This window comes from Castor canadensis, chromosome 9, assembly GCF_047511655.1.
Source record: "Castor canadensis chromosome 9, mCasCan1.hap1v2, whole genome shotgun sequence".
NCBI lineage: Eukaryota > Metazoa > Chordata > Mammalia > Rodentia > Castoridae > Castor > Castor canadensis.
The window spans coordinates 67,340,453-67,359,069 of record NC_133394.1 but is presented as its reverse complement, the minus strand read 5'-3'; positions in this window follow the sequence as shown (position 1 = coordinate 67,359,069).

Below are 18,617 nucleotides of genomic sequence, written 5' to 3'. Positions count from 1 at the left end.
GTTTCATGCTTCAAAAGGTCATTCTGGCTCCTGTGTAGAAAATAGATTGAGAGAGCTGAATAGTGAAGTTCATTTATGGGTGCCATCCAGGCGAGATGGGACAGAGTCTGAATTGAGGTAATCGTGGAAATGGAGAAAAATTGATTGGTTCAGGGTACATTTAACAGTAGGATCAACTTGACAGTGAAATAGATGTCAGTGAAGAAGAGAGGGACCAAAAGAAGAATTTGAATTTTGGTACTTGAATAAGCTGGTGAATGACATGAGATTTGATGACATGTAACTATTTCTTTGCATAGGTATCTCCACTTCCAGGCTATGAATTTGTTGATGGCAGGGAAGAAGTCTTACTGATTCTTGTATTTCAAGTAACTATCAAGTATAGGGTCAGTGTGGAAAAGAAGAATCAGTGGTGATAATGCCATGGACTCTGTGAAAGAATATGGAGAGACATCTAGTTAATGTTAGGGCAATCAGAAATGCTTTTAAGAGAGAATGCTTGAACTAATTCAAAAAGGAAAGAAAACTGGAGTTTGGAGGGGGCAAATTTGTAACCTGACACTAAGTACTCTGTTACAATTTCTAAGCTAGTTTTATAAATAGAAATAAACATCTTTATAAAAACCAAGGCCATTCTCATTTCCTGAAAGAGTTCACTGGTTGAACTATCCATATCTCTGTGAGCCCAAATGAGGTGGAAGATGGTATACAGAACTATGAAGTATGGAATGAGCTTTGCCACATCTATGCAGTTTTCCTGGCATGGTCATAAAAGTAGCAATAACTAGGACATGCATTTATTTTGTTATCCAAATTTATACAGGTGTTCTTTATTTTGATTTAAATGTTCTTTTTTTCTATTGATAGTTTTAGTCTAAGATGGTATATTCTTGAAAGCCTAAAACTATGCTAATTTTTTGTTAGAGCACCTAACCCTGTGTATCATGTGTATTTAGATGTTAAATTAATTTTTGTAGTGATGTTTTCCTATCTAGTTCTTCTTTAATTCTCTATAGAGCTTCTATTTTCTAACAATGTTCAGTTGAGAGTACTTGCCTCCCCTCTTCCAATTTGTTATACATAAAGATTAAAAGCCTAGTAAAATGTTTAAATATTAGTTTCGTGAACACTTGTATACCCTACATCAAGATTTACAGATTTTCAATGTTTTAAGATACTCATTTTATCATTGTGTGCATATGTACATACATCCACAATTAATGAAAAATTAAAAGTAAGCTGCAGATATGACATTTTAACACTACATACTTTAGCATGACCCTTTAAAGGACAAGGAGGACATTCTCCTTCCAAAATCTGAAAACATGATGAAATCTAAGAAACTGAGCATCAAATAGATAATATGAATTTAATACAGATCTTGCTTAAATTTCTTTGACTTGTCATTGGACAATTATGAAAAATATATTTAAAGCCTTTATTTATTTTTTGTTTGTATCTATGAACAAGGATCATGCATTTCTTTTGGCTGAGAGGTAGCTTTTTAATATTATATACATTGTGTTGTAAATTATTTTATATCTTGCCTATTCGTAGAATCATTTGCAGTCTTTAAGGGAAATACATTTTGACTCTTTTAAGAAAAGTGCATAACATTTATTAACTATATAGTAAAATAAGTTGTTTTCCCAGCTGCTAGATAGCCTCAAAGGTTAAACTCTGAAAATGACTTTTCCAGTAACCAATTGAGTTGAACTGTTGCTTCAAATATTTTTAACGTTTATTTCCCAGCGTTTGAACTTTTCACTAAGAATTAGTCATTTCTAATAATAAGACATTTTGTTTGTAAGCCTTAATAGCATTTTATCCTCATAAAATATGGAAAACTTTACCAGATTTAATGAATTGCAGATTTAAAAAAAAGTTTTGAAATGAAACACTTAACTACACTTCCACTTTAAGTTAACATATTGCATAATTACTAAATTCTCTGACAGAATTTAGAGTTTCCTAATTTTAAAAACTGATGTCAGAGAAGAAATATTGAAATACTATTAAAAAGATCACATTAACTGAAAAGTACCCTTGCTCATTCTGAATAACATTAATCAAATATTTTGTCTATCAATGTAGAGAATTTGCAACTCTTTATTTCTTTTGAATGGCTCATTTATTGCTGCTTTTTTTTTTTGTGGATTAGCAATATTATCTAATGTCCTGAAAGAGTACTTTTGAATTGATTATTTCATCATCTCCAAATTTGTAGTTTATTATTTGTAGTTGCAACTTAGTTTTTATAATTTGATGGCATTTATAATTTCAATGAAAGTTTTTGACATTATCATCTAAGCCAGGTTGATACTGCTGTTAGCTCTTTTGTGTCTTTCTCAACTCCATTTTCTTTTTTCCAAACTTTCCAGTGCTCTTTGAAATTGCATTTTGAAAACATTTTTCCCTCAAATATATTTTTAGGAGTCACAAACTTAGCTTTAATAGTTTTTAATTTTTTTTTCTTTTATCTCACCTTTGGTCCATTTTATTGTTCATATTCTGGGAACTCACCCCTACCCCATCTTATAGGGCACATCAACCTCCCTTAAACTTTCTTTATGCTTCAAGATTATCATCTGCTACATCATTAAAATTTTTCCCAAGTTCTCTTGTATTAGTAAATAGCTCATATGCTGAAAATGTTTTGGTCAATAAAAATGATCTTTTTTCTATTCTAGCTTAATGAGCCTGGCTCTCCTTGAGGCTTCCAACTCCTATTCTCACTCTTATTTTATTCCTGCTCCAGTGGGACTGCACATCAGAACTCACCATTCATCAATAGACACTTCCACCTCTGACATCTCCAAAATTTGCGGATGTGAGTCTTATTTATTGCCTGTTCCACCAAGTCTGCTTTGCCTTATTAGGGAAACAATCAACCATTTAACCCCTCTAAATGCTCACTTTTCAGTTTCTATGTGCTTATTGTCCAAATCTAAACTTGTGGAGATTCTTGTCTGCACTTTTTTGAAAACCGTGTTGTTACTGATCTACTAGTATATTCAGTCTAAAATAACTCATTTTTATCTGCCCCAGGTAAGAGCAGTTGTATTTCTGCTCTGTTCTCCATATCTGGAACATGCTCTGTTCTAAATGCTTTTTTTCTAGATGAGTCAACAAATGAATTATGTTTTATTCAACTAAACTTATTCTCTTCTTAACATCCTATCACCTTCCTAACATCACCCCTTACTAACTGTCAGAGAATCCATAAAAAATATTTTGTATTTCAGCTTCAATGAAGAGGACAAAGTTTGAGATTATGCTTCCAAAGATAGAGGAGATGGAACAGGCTTCAGTGGAGACTGGCAGAAGGACTGACATCCTTGAAGGATGTGGGATATTTTAGGGAACTTCCCCCAAGGTTTAGGAAGGGGACAGTGTTCTGGGAGGTGTTTTTTATGTAGAAAGTTACAAGTCTAGACCAATACTGAGATCCAAACATGTGATGGGTCTCTGATGGGGTGGCACAGAGGTGTATGTGTGTGTATGTAAATAAGCATTAGGAGTCTTGGTCGTAGTTTGTTTTCCTCTGTGATTTTGGAGCTATAGCAATAAATTAGTACAAAATGGCACAGACATTTTTGATGAGGACCTATATGCAAGTTTATTTTTTTGGTTTCATTATGTAGCATAGTGTCAAAACAATTTCCATGTTTTTGCACAATGTTTTGAGTGAAGGGAGGTGAGGTGACTTTGAATAGTTCCTTCACCAATGCACATGTTATTTCCATTTTTATTCTGATTTTGAAGTAAAACTGTAACAAATGTCTTAATGTACTAGGTTTTTCTTCTCATGAATTATTTCTTCAATGCTTACATAATGACTTTCCACTAGAGCTTTGTTTTAAGTCTGAATCACATTTTAAGTCTTTATTTCCCTGAGGTTTTCCTGTTTGTGTCACTATATCAATGCTCAGAAAGCATAATGGTCCTTCTTCCAAGTCTCATATATTTTGAAATTCTTGTTTATTACTCGTGGACTGTGGATTTGATAATTTAAATTTCTTAGATATTTATTTCAACACACACAGTACAGAGAACTTTCTGATGCTAAATAAGAAGTAGTACAGCCACCTCATGTTTTTCTTTCTTTTTGTTAGTGTATGTACAAAGGATTTCATCGTGACATTCATAGCAAGTATACAATGTATTTTGTTCAAATTCACTCCATTCATATTATTCTGGATGTAGCCCATGGGGCAGAATGCCTGCCTAGCATCAGCTTTTTCTCTGTTTGGGGTAACTAATTTTATTTTCACAAATCCTGATTATTTCTTTCTATGTGTAAGATTTAAATAGTTTTTACATTTAGCCTTTTATCTAAATATAAAACCCACATTTGTGAGGTAAATGACAAACTTCACATTATTCTTATGTTGATTATGTGGATTCTAGCTTTCATTATTGTTTTAATAATTTCAATTGGATATATATATATATATAATTTTTTGAAGAAGTAATGCATATACATGATGAAAAATTCAAATACTAAAAGAGAATGTATGCTAAAAAAATTCTGTGATTTTCTCCTAGGCTATTGTTAATCAGTTTTGGTGTGTCTTTCATTATTCAATACATACTCTACTCTTTCTCTGTCATGCTTATGTTAGCTAAAATTATAGTGTTTCTGAAAAGGGAGGCATCTTGTTTTAATTCATGTATTTGTTGCCATTTAAAAATATATTTATTTGGTTTATTATTTAGATAGGCTCATTTTAGTTTTTGATTAGCTATATTTAAGCTTTTCTTTTATCTACAAATAAAAATCTGAGTAAAGTTTGGTTGGCATGCCATGAGTATTTCTGTAGATCTAAAATTAGGAAGGATTGTGGAAAGGTGGAGAAAATGAGTCTGACTAGATAGGAGGTATGTGCAAGTAGAAGCCAGGACTTTTGAGTGTACTGTTTGAGGAGCATGTTCTAATCTGATTTATTTATAAATAGTTTGTTCCTGTCTAAAGTTTGTACATATAGGTATTGTTGTTATCCAACCTGTTGGATAATAAGTTCTTCAGCTCTGTGTAACCAATTTCTGAACAATGATCTGGAAATGTTAGTATCTGACAAGATGCCTTAGTAGGTATGTGATGAAGCAAAAGTATGGTAAAAAAAAGTTTGGGAAAAGTGCTACAGCATTGATGGTAAACATTTTTAGGGAATTCATAACTTACTTTCAAGGTATAAGATGTTAAATGCATCCATCTGAGCTTCTAAGTTACTTCACAACATATTTAGAATGAAAAGGAAATCTATTAGAGAGCTCTGTCATTCTCTTAAATCTTGGCTGATAGATATCATCTTTGAATTTGGCAGCAGTATTCTTCTTTTTTAGTGTTTGTAGAATGCAATTTTGGCAATTCCCCAGGGCAAAGGAATTTACTGAGGCAGTTTATATTTTTAACATGCAGTAACTTTTTATGTCAGAAGTTGCTTTGAAATGCCAGAAGAAAATATTTCCTCTTTCTCTGCCTTTTTTCCTTCATAATTGCCATAAACAATGCAAGTTGTATACATAAACCATACAATTATTTATTTTTAATGTTTGATGGACTGGCTTTAAAAGTCTGACGAAGTGCCAAATAGTAAAATGTTTATTTTTTTTCTTCGAATTTAGGGAAAGTAGGGGACAGCCCTGATTCTGTTGTGAGACAGCCTGGTTGTGAAGGTGCCAGAAAGGCAGCAGCCATGTTAGTACTAGTTCCATGGCTGCCCACCACCTCTCACGGCAGGGTCTTCTATAGTTTGTAAAGTAATTCTGTCGCAAGCACTGTCATGAAGTTAGTTGAATGGGAATAAATTTAACACAAGTAAATAAAAACTTTGTATTGGACTGAGGGTGTGGTTCAGTGACAGCATGCAGAGGCTATGGATTTGAAGAACTTTCCATATACATCTTCCTAGCTCCTAGCAATCCCCCTGTGAGTTAGACATGCACACAGGCGTTTGTGAAGCACATGAGTTCCCCTTTCCAAGACTTGAGACTATATTATTTTGTGATCGTCCTTTATGTATCTGAGAATATATATAGTTGTTTTAGCTTTATTTAAACATTTCTTTCCTCTTCAGTTTTATTTCCTACAACAAAATCCATAAATATAAATTGCTACTTTATTCAGTATTTAGGAGAGAAATTTTACGTTTAATCTCTTTATTTTCCTCTTGGAAATAAGAGTTCTATTCCAATAGTGAGTATACCTCAGGGTTGTAAAACTATTGATATTTTTATTTGAACTACTCATGGAGCCTACCTTTGTTAGCTGTGGAAGATCTGTAGTTGTCACCTCTTCCTTGTTCAGAACATAAGCACAAGAAAGAAAATACAGAGTCGAAGGAATTTCAGTATGGATGTAAATGACTCTTAAAGGTCTTATTTGGGGTAATGAGATACACATATATATGTATACAAGATACACAGATATCTGTATATATATATCTTGTGTATGTATATATGCATATATCCTGTTTTAAAATATGCCATCTGAATTCTTTAATTCTTTTAATTATATATTTAAATTAATTTATTTTATGTAGAATATCTCCATATACAAAGCATTTTATATATGTATATATTAATTATATAAATTTATATATAAATGTATTAATGAAAATAACAAAATTCTAAATGTGAATAGTACATAGCTATATATAAATACATTTAAAAATATTTGTGGTTATATATTTACATGTAATAATATATAAAATATATAATACATAAATATCATATATTATTTTATATTTTTATATTTCTAGGGGTTTTATATGATAAAAGACAAGAAAAGAAACTCAAAGAAAATATATTCTTGACTGGTGTGGTTCTGAGTGTGAATGTGTTGGCTTGAGTAAGCAGTCACGTTTGTTGAATTTGAAAAATATTTAGGTCAGTTCTTGAGAGGGCAAATGGTTTAGTGGCCCAAGTTTTCCTCTGCTGGCCAGGTCTAGCCACATTAGTGTTGTCTATGAATCTGTGTGTGGGTAGGTGTGTGGCATTAGAACTAAGTGTTGGTGACAGAGGCATTACAGAACTGAGGGAGATCCTTTGGCACCAGAGAGCAGACAGAGGAGAGACAGAGAGCCTATGATCTAGGCTGTTTATTATCCTTGCCTTTCTGTGTAAAAGATCCCTCACCCTGTCACTGGGCATGGGACTAGCAGCTGGAGTGTTGTCTCTGACCCCTGCAAGCCAGATGAAGGAGGCTGTTGAAGTACAGATGGGGTCGGCTGTGCTCCAGCTGTTCTATGCCTTGTGTAAGTCACAAAGAGACTCATGAACACCACTGAGCTGGACTGCAGAGGAGCTGAAAACTTTTCACTGCTGGTTTGTTCACTCTTTCCAAAAAACTCATTATTAAGAAAACAGTAGGGTAATAGTGATGGAAATTATTACCATCAAAGATTGCCAATGGAACCATGTGAAGAAGTGTCAGGTAGGAATTTTCCTTCAGAGGTATAGTCATCAGTGACAGGCAAAGGTTGAAACCCACTTCTATTGGCTGTAGCTCCAGCCCTGGGGCACCACTCCACGACTGGAAGTTCAATAGTGCAGATGTAGTATCTGTTGTGGGAGTGACAGAAGATGACAACTCAAGGCATGTGACTGGGCAGCTGCAGGCTAAGAGCTGAGGAATGGTTACTGAAATGTAGACAGGTATTGGTCTACCTTCTTTCTATTGGATTATAGCTGCTGGAAAGAGGATAGAGAATTATGATGGAATTTACTTGGTGACAGTGTGGTGACCCAATTCAGTTGTCTTCTCAAACTTTGCCTCAGCCAACATGGACCTTTCAGGTCAAAAGAAAAGGAAATGTTTTGGAATATGAATGTGGCAGAAGAAAACATCCTCTTTGTTTTTCCCACTTATTCGTTAAGACATAAACTTTGGGAAGTTAAATGTTGGAATACATAACATTTTGTAGGGCAGCTCAGATCTTCCTCTGGCAGTTCTATACTCTGTCAAAGGTGTGATTCCAAGAGTTTCTCATCAGCATCTTCAGATACCCATTGAATGGTTTCCTGTGATATTGCTTTCTTGACACCTATAACAGGCTGATTAAAGAATCTGGTAGTTCAGTCCTTGTAGGAAATTGGGGATGATTTAATACTTGAAAAGTAACCCTTTTGTGGGAACTTTTTTATCACATGTGCCACTTCAAGTCATAGTACAAACTGTGCTTATAGTGGGCCCTGCATGAACTTAAGCAATCACATTGGACTTCACAATCTTAAACAATTAGAGAACAGTGAAAGAAAATATAACTTTAAGGACTCATTTGTGTAGTATCAACTTTTTTAAGTGCAGGATGGATCTCCATAACTGAAGGTGATTCCTAGCTCCATCAGTCTTATGAATCACAGTCTATGTAATCTTCATGTGTCTAATAGTAACACTATTAACTATGTGTAGGACAAAGGATGAAATAAAGTACAAGGAGTGCCACATGCATCATAGGCACTCAGTTTATGTCATTATAGCAATGTAAGATAGAGAGGACATTGGGAAATTAGAACTAGATGGGGGAGACATGATTAGCAGACAAGAATGAAGAGAATATTCGTGGGGAGATGGGAAGGACAATGTGAGACAGGCTGTTGCAAATGCTTTAGGTGTAGCCCTGGGCCCAAGTAGGGTGGTGAGTGGAATAGTGAAGCACTGAGATACAAAAAGTGCTCCCATAACTGCCTGAGAAGTGCAATGAGATCCAGCAAGCAGTGGAATGCAACACTCCAGAAAGGTTTTCAGAGCATATAGAACGAATGGCTCAGAACTATGAGGACAGTACTGTTACCCCATTTTCTCAGTGGGAAATAGTGTATGGATGAGGTTCCTTAAAAACTACATATGTATTTCTTATTTGAATATAACTCTAACAGCAATCAGAATAAAGCATTATTTTATGATTTATCCATCCAAACAAATCTGACTGTTTTCATTGTCCTATAGTCTCAGTTGGTTTTGAATTTTATTAGAAGAGATAGAAAAATTGTTATAAATATTTTAATTAATTTCTGTAAGTGCTTTGAACAGTGCCTAGTATATAGTAAATACTAACTGCATGCTAGTTATTATTTTTCTCTTAATAGAGACTGAGAAGTCATTAGAGAAGAAGAGATAGTCCACGTCAACTGACAGCATGAGTAAGGGTACTGTGGTAGGTAAATATTTTACTTTATTTTCACTCACAACTCCATAATGCTTCATGTGTAAATTAAACACAAAGAAAACTCACAGTCTTTTCCAGGATGGGCAGAGATATGACTGATGCATGTTATCTGATATTTAAAGCTAAATTCTTTAGTGAGAGATTTGCTCTTACTAACCTGAAAAGGGTGGGAAAGAAAGAACAAATCATGAGTTTATTACAAAAATTTATGTTCTGTTTAATAGATAATCTGTGTTTGGGATTTTTGTTGGCTTAAATTTTAAGTGTAATTATTATACTTTTCCTAGGAAAAAGATGAATTTATTTTTGATTGTTACATTCCTGACAGTTTTATTTTATGGGGTAAATACTCAAGATTTTAGTATTTTTTAAGAGTTAGACAGTTTATGTCAAAAGTCCTCATGTTAAAACTTTCCTGGTGGATTATGGGGGAGTTAGCAAATGAACATGTTGAATTATTTACTCTGTTTATAATAATTTATTTCTTGGCTAGTAAAACTGTGAAGTCCTCTTTAACTGCTAACCCCAAGTTATTTTTCTAAAGACTTTCTGATCATGTTTCTACAAGCTTAGCTGTTGATACCACATGGATAGACTCATTATTCAAGTGCTGAGGTCTATGTTGTTGAATAAGCCAGATAAAACTTTGGCATGAAAGGAAGTTTAGAGGAAAGAGAAATTTCATTTTCAAGGCCATGTCTTATACGATGAATTTATCAAGAACATGAGTCACATTTTTTACACCTCTGTGTCCTTTGGTACATAAACCTTTATGGGGATCCACAGGGTAAAAAACCTGCTCTATGCTGCAGAAAATGATAATAATAAAAAAAGAAATTGATAATAAAACTCCTTTTTGCATTCTTTATATAAGTCAATAAGCTTTACGTGGTTTGGGGTCTTCTCACATCTCCTTGAAGGCATTTGTGGAACAATAAGTGTGGCTGGATTTGCCATTATACCCTTTCTGGGGCACTCGGGAGGAAAGAAGGCTCATTTACATTGTAGTCTGGTACATGGGTTACAACTCTTTGGAGAGGATTGTATCTTTTCCGGGTGTCAGCAATAATACAGAACAGCATTTGGTAAATGGATCTGGGTTTTTCTAACTTACCTGAAAGTGCATTGAAGATATATAGACATTGGTAAAAATTATTTATGTGTAAATGTTAGACTCTGTTCTTCTCTTTCTCCCTCTAGACTTCTCTTCCTTTCTTTTTTTTTCATTTTGTTTTTCTTTTCTCCTTCTCTCTTTCCTTTGTTCTCTTTTTCTCTTCATTTCCCTTCTTTCTTTTCCTTTCTTCATTATCTTCTTTTCTTTCCTCCTCCTTCCTTTTCTTCATCTTCCTGCTCCTTCCTCCTTCTCCCTCTCTCCCTCCTTTTTTTCCCTCTTTCTTTTCCTTCCTTGTAAAAGCAGAATTTTGTAAGATTTCATAAATAGGTAATTTTACTCTTGCCACCTACAGAATTCTCAAATATTTTTGGAAAAGAGACTCAAACAATGGGAACAGGTAATTATTTTTTCTGTTGTTGCTCTGGATTCAGTAGATACATATCAAAGACCGAGTTGTTGCATTACTTAATGGAACAATGTGGCAGTATCATCAATGTCCCTTTCACTCACAACTTGTTGAGGATATGATTTTATGATAGAATTGTTATACACAACATGAATCATTTTTGTTGTTCTGTTTTTCTTTCCTTCTCTACCTTCTTCCTTCCTTTTCTCCTTTTCTCTTGGCCTTCCTCGCTTCCACCATTTCACGTGTTTCCTTTTTATTTAATCACTTCAGTATCCACAAGTCTGCTGAAATAGTAAACAGAAAACAAAGTTTTGTGACAGCTGGTTTGGACTATTGTAATCTGGCTGCCTGGGAGCAGTTACTACTGTCTCAGTGCATTCCACTTCAGTTGTAATGCTGTTGGAAAGATTGATTAGGAAGATTGGTAGCAGAGCAGCAGTCACTCTTACCGTGCTCAGATGTGCAAGGAAAAACAGAATCCTTGTTGTTTTTCCTATTGCTGGCCATCTCACTGCATAGCTAAGAGAAAATAATCTATCATCTTTCATATTCTGGTTTAGTCACACTTGATGGCTCAGTGTTTTCATGTGACCCTTCAGATTTTTATCACCCTCTATGTTTTTGTTTAAGATAGGATCTGAGGGTGACTTCATGCTGTTGGGTGAAGTTGGAACTTCTTTGCAAACAATATACTCTTTGCTGCTGTCTGGAGTGCTGGGTCTACTTTGCACTCCCCACTTGTCCTTTCCTGGACATTCTGCTGATGTTTGTTATGAAGTCACTGATTAATAAACATGGACTTTTCTTCTTCTTTTTTTTGCCTTAGATACTGTATTAGTCAGGATTCGCTACAGAAACAGAACTGATAGGATATCAGTTCTGATATATATAGAGAGATCTCTCTCAGAGAGAGAGAGAGAGAGACTGAAATTGTCTCATTTGATTGTGAAGACCAAGAAGTCCCAGATCTGCCATCTGAAGGCTAGAGAACACTGGAAAACAGGAAAGCCAATGTTATAATTTAGCTAGGCCTAAGGTGTAAAGTTTAATCCAAGTTTAAAGACTCAAGAGCCAGAAATGCATAAGTTCAAGGATAAAAGATGGATTTTCCAACTCTACCAAAAAGAATGACTTTACTTTTCCTCCATTTTTTTTTTTTCTGGTTGGGACCATCAGAGGTTTGGATATGGCCCACTAGTTTTGGGTACAGCCATCTGCTTTACTCAATATACCAATTCAAGTACTGATCTTTTCTAGGAACCCTTGGTAGATATACCAAGAATTAATACTTTTACTAGACATCTGGGTATCCATTAGTTCCATCAAGTTGACACACAAAAGTAACCAGCATGCTAACATAGACTTAGAGACTTAGTCATAGGTCTTTCCAGCTGGTTGCTTGAGTCATTTCTTAGGATAGCCTTAAGATTATTATAAAATGGCCATGGAGAAATTGATCATGTCACTCTGAAAGCAACATTCAATCTGTTTAGCTTGAGAAAGCTGTTTTGCCATCTGCTTTCTACACATCTATGACCCTGCAGAATTCAACTTTGTTCAAATTACATCATGAGAGAAATTTTGACATTGACCATTGTGTTTTCATTGTTAGTAATACCTTTTTAATTGTTTCCCCAAAAGGCTTTTGCCTGCATTTTAGGCAGCCTGAGCTCACTATTTCAGGGAAATAACACCTAGAGTACAGTTGAAAAATAAACACTTGATACCATCTGCTGAGTTTAAAACTCCTGGTAGAGAAAGGAGATGAAGAAGAGATTGGAAGACAGGTAAAAATGATCATAGATGAGAGTATTTTTACCTCCTTAGACTTGATAAATAGTCCTTGTGATGTAGAGACAGATTTGGAAAAGAATAACATCAGGCACTGAAGCTGTCTGTTTGCTTTTCCTAACACCTGTCGCAGAGAGTTTTAGCCATGGGACTGTAGGACTTCAGGTGAATGGGAGCATGTACCTTTCTCCCTGCTTGATTGCCTATGGGTGAACAGTCCTTTTCCATGACGAAGCAGAGTAGCTGGAAACAGCACTGGGAAGCAGTCCAAGTTGGTATACCACTCAGTAGATGCCAGCATGAAGGTGGGAAGCCTTCTTGGTCAGGTGAGATGTGGTACATTCATCTCAGCAGAAGATGGTGTGGATGGAGGAGCAGGGGCCTTTCCCCGCCGACATGACTGTAGACCAGCTGGACATTAAATGAAGAGAGGAAGGAAAGAACTCGGCATTGAATTTTCTCTGATTTGACTTGGAAAGTAGAAAATTAACTCAGTTTAATTTGAATTAATGCATTTACATTTTCTCTGACCAAGTGGAGAGGAGAATAAGTTGAGTTTCAGGAAAAAGTATACGTTTTCTATTGGAGCCATTACATAGAGTTTCTAGCAAGTATAAATAACCAAGTTGAAAACTAGAAAGTAATGGATGCATATTAAACAGCATTCCAAAAATGATCAAATTTGCCTTAGAATATCTCTGTTATATTACAGCTGAGCTGCTCTGGAAAAGCATTGACATGGTACCCCATTATTTTTTGAGCAATAGTGATTCCTACAGGACACAGAATAGCAGGCCAAATGATGTAGCATCTTCTTAAGAGTTCCTTTCAGCTTTTCAGCTTTCAGTTTAGATATGAACAATAGTCCTGAACAGACATTTCTCAAAAGAAGATATACTAGTGGCCAATGGGTAAATGAAGATTCCTAACATCACTAACCATCAGGGAAATGCAAATCAAAACCATAATGAGACATCACTTCACCCTAGTAAGAACGGTTTTTACTAAAAGACTGAAGGTAATAAGTAATGGTGAAGATGTAGAGACAAAAGGGCCCTTGCACTGTTGGTAGAAATGTAAATTATGGAAAACAACATGGAGTTTCTCCCAAAATTTAAAAATAAAACAATCATATGATCCAGCAGTGCTACTATTGAGTATATATCCAAAGGAAATGAAATCAATATATTAAAAATATATCTCTACTGTCATGTTTATTGTAATACTATTCATGATAGTCAAGAAATGGGTGCAACCTGTGTGTCCATCAATTGATGAGTGGATAAAGAAATGTAGCACGTATACACAATTGAGGAATAAGATCCATCCATAACAATAATGAAGTCCTGTCACTTGACATCATGGATGGAACTGGAGATCATCATATCAAATAAAATCAGACAGGCAAAGGAAGACAAATGCTGCATAATCTCATTCATATGTGCAATATAAAAAGTTGATCTCGTAGAAAGTGAATGTAGAATGGTGGTTACCAGAGGCTGGGAAGAGTAGGAAGGAGGGAGGAATGGGGAAAAGTTTCTCAATGGGTACAAATTTATAGTTAGAGAGATCAAATAGTTCTAGTGCTATTGAGCAGTAGTGTGCTTAGGTAACAATATTGTACCAGTCTTCATTTCAAACTAGAAGAAAGGAGTTTGAAAGTTTTTTATCATAAAGAAATTATAAATGTTTGAAGAGACAGATATATTTAACATGCACATGAATATGTGTATTAAAACATCTTGTTACCCATTAATACATACACTTTTTGTTTTACATACTAGTTAAAAATAATTAAAAATAAAATAAAATTTTAAATGATAAGAATTCAGCAAAAGAAAAGTTTCTTTCACTTCTTCAATGAGGTCATTTTCTTGAAGGTAATGAGATTTATGAGGATGTTTCCTGAGGTGGAGAAAGAACACAGACTTGAGGGTCAAACATGTGACTTTAAATTCTAAATCTGTCCCATATAAGCTGTGGGCCTCAGTTTTCTTTTCTGTGGAAAGGAGTTAGTAATAGCTTCTATAGAATCTGTTCTCTCACTTATTCTGACAATAGCACCACATCTGTCATACTCTGAGGACATGTGATTCAATAGGTACTATCCCCACCCTTGGCTCTGTGTGGTTTTGGCCTGCCTAACCAGGGCTCTCTTGACAACCTGGTCATGGTGATTGGCTCAGGATGCACTCAGGACCTAAATCATAAGGAACAGAGTAAACCATGTGAGTTTCATGGGAACAATTGAGAAGAAGCAGCTTACGTTCCCCAGTTGCTAAGCCTGTTGAGTTATAAACCTGGCAGTAGGCAGCTGCCATCACATTAAAGGAAGCTCACCTAAGAGTGAAGCCAAGCAGAGAAGAGAAGAATGGAAACATGAACAGTCTGCATTCTTCTGACAGGATCTGAGCTCCTGAATTCAGACATGCCTGAAGCCCAGTATTCCTGTACTTTTAGGAGGACTTTGGGGCTAATGAATAGCTTCTTATTTTTTCCCCTTCAAGTTTGGAACTGAGTGAGAGCAACAGGAGTTGACAGATGGAGATCACAAACAGCTTCAGTCCTAATAAAAGCTGGATTAGTGAACACTATATAGATGCACAGACAGTTTACTTCCCAGGACTTTCTCCTGAATTGGATTTATAGAGCCAGATCCTTCCTGGTAAACTTAACACATGGTAGGAAACAGAAGGGAGGCAGATCCATAAACCATATTGCAGAAGAGGCTGGTATCCTTTCTTAGATATAGACATGTGCTGTGTTACCAAATTTAGGTCAACAACGGACCACATATATGATGAGTCCCATGATATTACAATAGAGATGAAAAGTTCCTACTACCTAGAGTGGTCATTCATTCAGTAATATTGAAGTGCAATGCATTATTCATGTGTGGGTGGTACTGCTGGTGTGAACAAACTTAATGTGATACTAGCTTTACAACACAAGTACACAAGTACACAAAAACATGCAAGTACATACAACACATAATATTGATAATGATCATGTTACTATTTTGTATATTTAATATAGTATACTTTTTATAATTATTTTAGCATATATGCCCAGGAAAATGTTTACTGTAAAACATAATGGGCCATTATGCCAGTAGTAGCCTTACACATCTTGTATTTACCGCATCTTTTGATTACATTAAGAGACCATGCTGAGTGATTGATCTATACCATCTAGATTTATGTAGGTACACTTTGTGATGTTTGCACATGAAAACTGCCTATTGATGCATTTCTCAAGATGTTTCCATTATTAATTGATGGATAACTAATTGTCTAAGACCCTCTTCTTCCCAAGGATGAGTGAGGGGAAAATGGAGACACCAGGACAGTTGTACACACAGAACAAACTGCACATGAATTCAGAGCACCAGACGTTTTTCTTAGAGTTTTAGGGTACTTGAACTGATAAATTTTCTTTCCTCTTTAATTTTTTTATCACTCACAAATTAAAGTATTGACTAAATTTCCTTCATCCATTCCACCAATTATGAACATGTATTATGATTTGTGATGCTGGAGTGGCAACGATGAATTAGTCTTTGTTCTCAAAGACTTGACAGTGTAGCTGAGGACATATATAGTATGTAGTGAATTGGTAAGAAGTGAATGCAATGAGAGAAATGCCTCACCCCCTGGCAGCATGGAGGACTTCCTAGGATTCAGTAAGAGCTAACTGAGGCAATGCAAGTAAAGTTCTGTGATACCCTAGGCCTTTGACAAATGATGATCTCTTTTTCTCTTTGACATGCTTACTCATTGAGGGCTCATCTTCATGTCCCTATTCTTAGGATAGTACTGGGCACATAAGGGTACTACGGACAAGTGATTTGCGGAACAATTAAGGAACTATAAAGTAATTTCTGAAATTCATCTCATGGTAAGTGAAACTATTTTCAGAAATTACATATCTTAAAATTTATAATTTTTCAGAAAACGAAAACTGTCAATATTACAGTAAGAAAGGAAAGTGCTTTGTGAATACAGCACTGATCCATGTTCCACTACCAGAATGTCACCCAAACGCAGTTCCAATCATTACCAATGTCATCACTATAATAATATGGCATAGTTTTCAAAACACTTTTATACATTACTTTATTTCACTATTTAAAATGAAGCTTAATTTTTTAAATAGATTTTGAATTTATAGAAAAATTGTGATGTTAGTACAGAGTTCTTAAGGAGCCCACACCCAATACCATCATCTCATGTTAGTATGGTACAGTGTTGCCATCAATGAACTGAGAGTTACATGATGTAATCAGTATTGATAACAGGTTTTCTTATTTTTCACCTAATTTTCTTTTTCTCTTCTAAATTCCAACCAGCGTGTTACACTGCATTGCCATCTCTTCATAGGCTTCCCTTGGTTATGACCATTTCTCAGATTTTCCTTATTTCTGATGTCCTTGGCATCTTGAGAATTATTGGTTAGGTATTTTTTAGAATATCCCTCACTTTGAATTTGTTTGATTTCTCATGATTAGACTGAGGTTATCATTTTGGGAGACATGCTACAGAGCTAAAGTGTCATTTTTAGCATATCATATCAAGAGTACATATTGTAAACATGTCTTATCACTGTTAATGTTGACCTTGACCATTGGACTGAAACCGTGTTTGCTGCTTCTCCACATCCATACTGTACTCTGCTTCATTTTCAAACCTACAAAGTCCCCATCCTTTTAACTCCAACAACAGTGGCCTTGTGAACAGAAACAAGTACTTAAGGTAATTCTTAGGCTTCTTGGGAAAGTCCAATAGCTAATGCTTCTAAATGTGCTTTCAGATATGATAAACATATGCATTTAAGCTTATATTTTATTGATGGTTCAAAAAATAAAGTTTTAATAAATCTGTCCTTGTATAGTAATGAAAGAGAACCTCTGGACAAGAGAGCCTTTGATAATGCTTAAAACTTGCACCTATTTTAGTTGACTACTTAGTCTTTGTAAATACAAAGCCAAAATTATATAGTCTTGTAGTGGATACTGGTTGGCTGATTCATGATGCAGAAATTTTGAGCATAAGCAGGAGGGGGAGCCCTAATCCAATATTTTCTTAAGTAGTTAAGGCAACAACAGGGCAAAATAGTCTGCATTTACTTCCACTCTTTCCTCATCCAATTTCGCCAAGACTAGAAATATGAGAGAGGAAAATATTAAGAAAAAAAAAGGGAGAGGTAGGGAACAGACCAGAAGATTTAGGCCTGGAGCTCCTGAGTGATTTATTATGGGCCAGGGAAAGCTTAGTGTTTCTTCCATATTTTCCAGGAAGGATGTGATGAGTTGCAACAACAATCTGGTGACTATTGCAGACTTGTTTGAATAAGTCCTTCTTTATGCCTTGTTCTTTTTAAACTCATGTTCTGTACCTACTTCAGGTTAAATGGCTAATCAGTTTTCTTCTGCCTCCAAGAAGAAATGTCTCTGAGGAGCTTTCCAGTTTTACTAGTTCAAGAATATCAACATTTCCTCACATTCAGCCTGAACCAGAGGTGAAGCAATGGCAGTAGTTGCTCCTTGTGAAAATACTTCTGTCTTTGAGTTTTAAATCATGTCTTTTTCCTTTCCGCCACCGGTTTTCTCCTTTGCAATAGACTGTTTCCTGATTATTTTTCCACCACCCATCCAAGAAGTTCTGAATCTATGGGAATAAGATGCAAAATCAAAATGATGCTTGATTTTTTTCCTTTTATGGTAGAGGAGAGTTTATCCCAAACACTCTCCAAGTTCACTGACAAGAAAGGTCAGGTTATTTTGTTGATCTCATATTCGGAGACGCTCAGTAGGATGGCTGCTTATTTGATCCATGGTTTTTGGTTTAACATAAGATAATGTTGAAGACTATGAACTTCAGAACTGGATCACCTAAGCTCTAATGCCAGCTCTACCATTTAGTATTATGTGACCTGAGGCAAGTCACTAAACTTTTCTATGCCTCAGTTTCTTCATCTGTAATGAGGATAATAATAGGACTAACTCATACATTCTCTGTGAGGATTAAGTGATTTAATTTATGTTAAATGTTTAGACTGGTGTGTTGCATAGTAAATCCTTTGTTTTCTACTTATTATTTAAAAGTTTAAAATTTCACTGGCATGTGTGCTG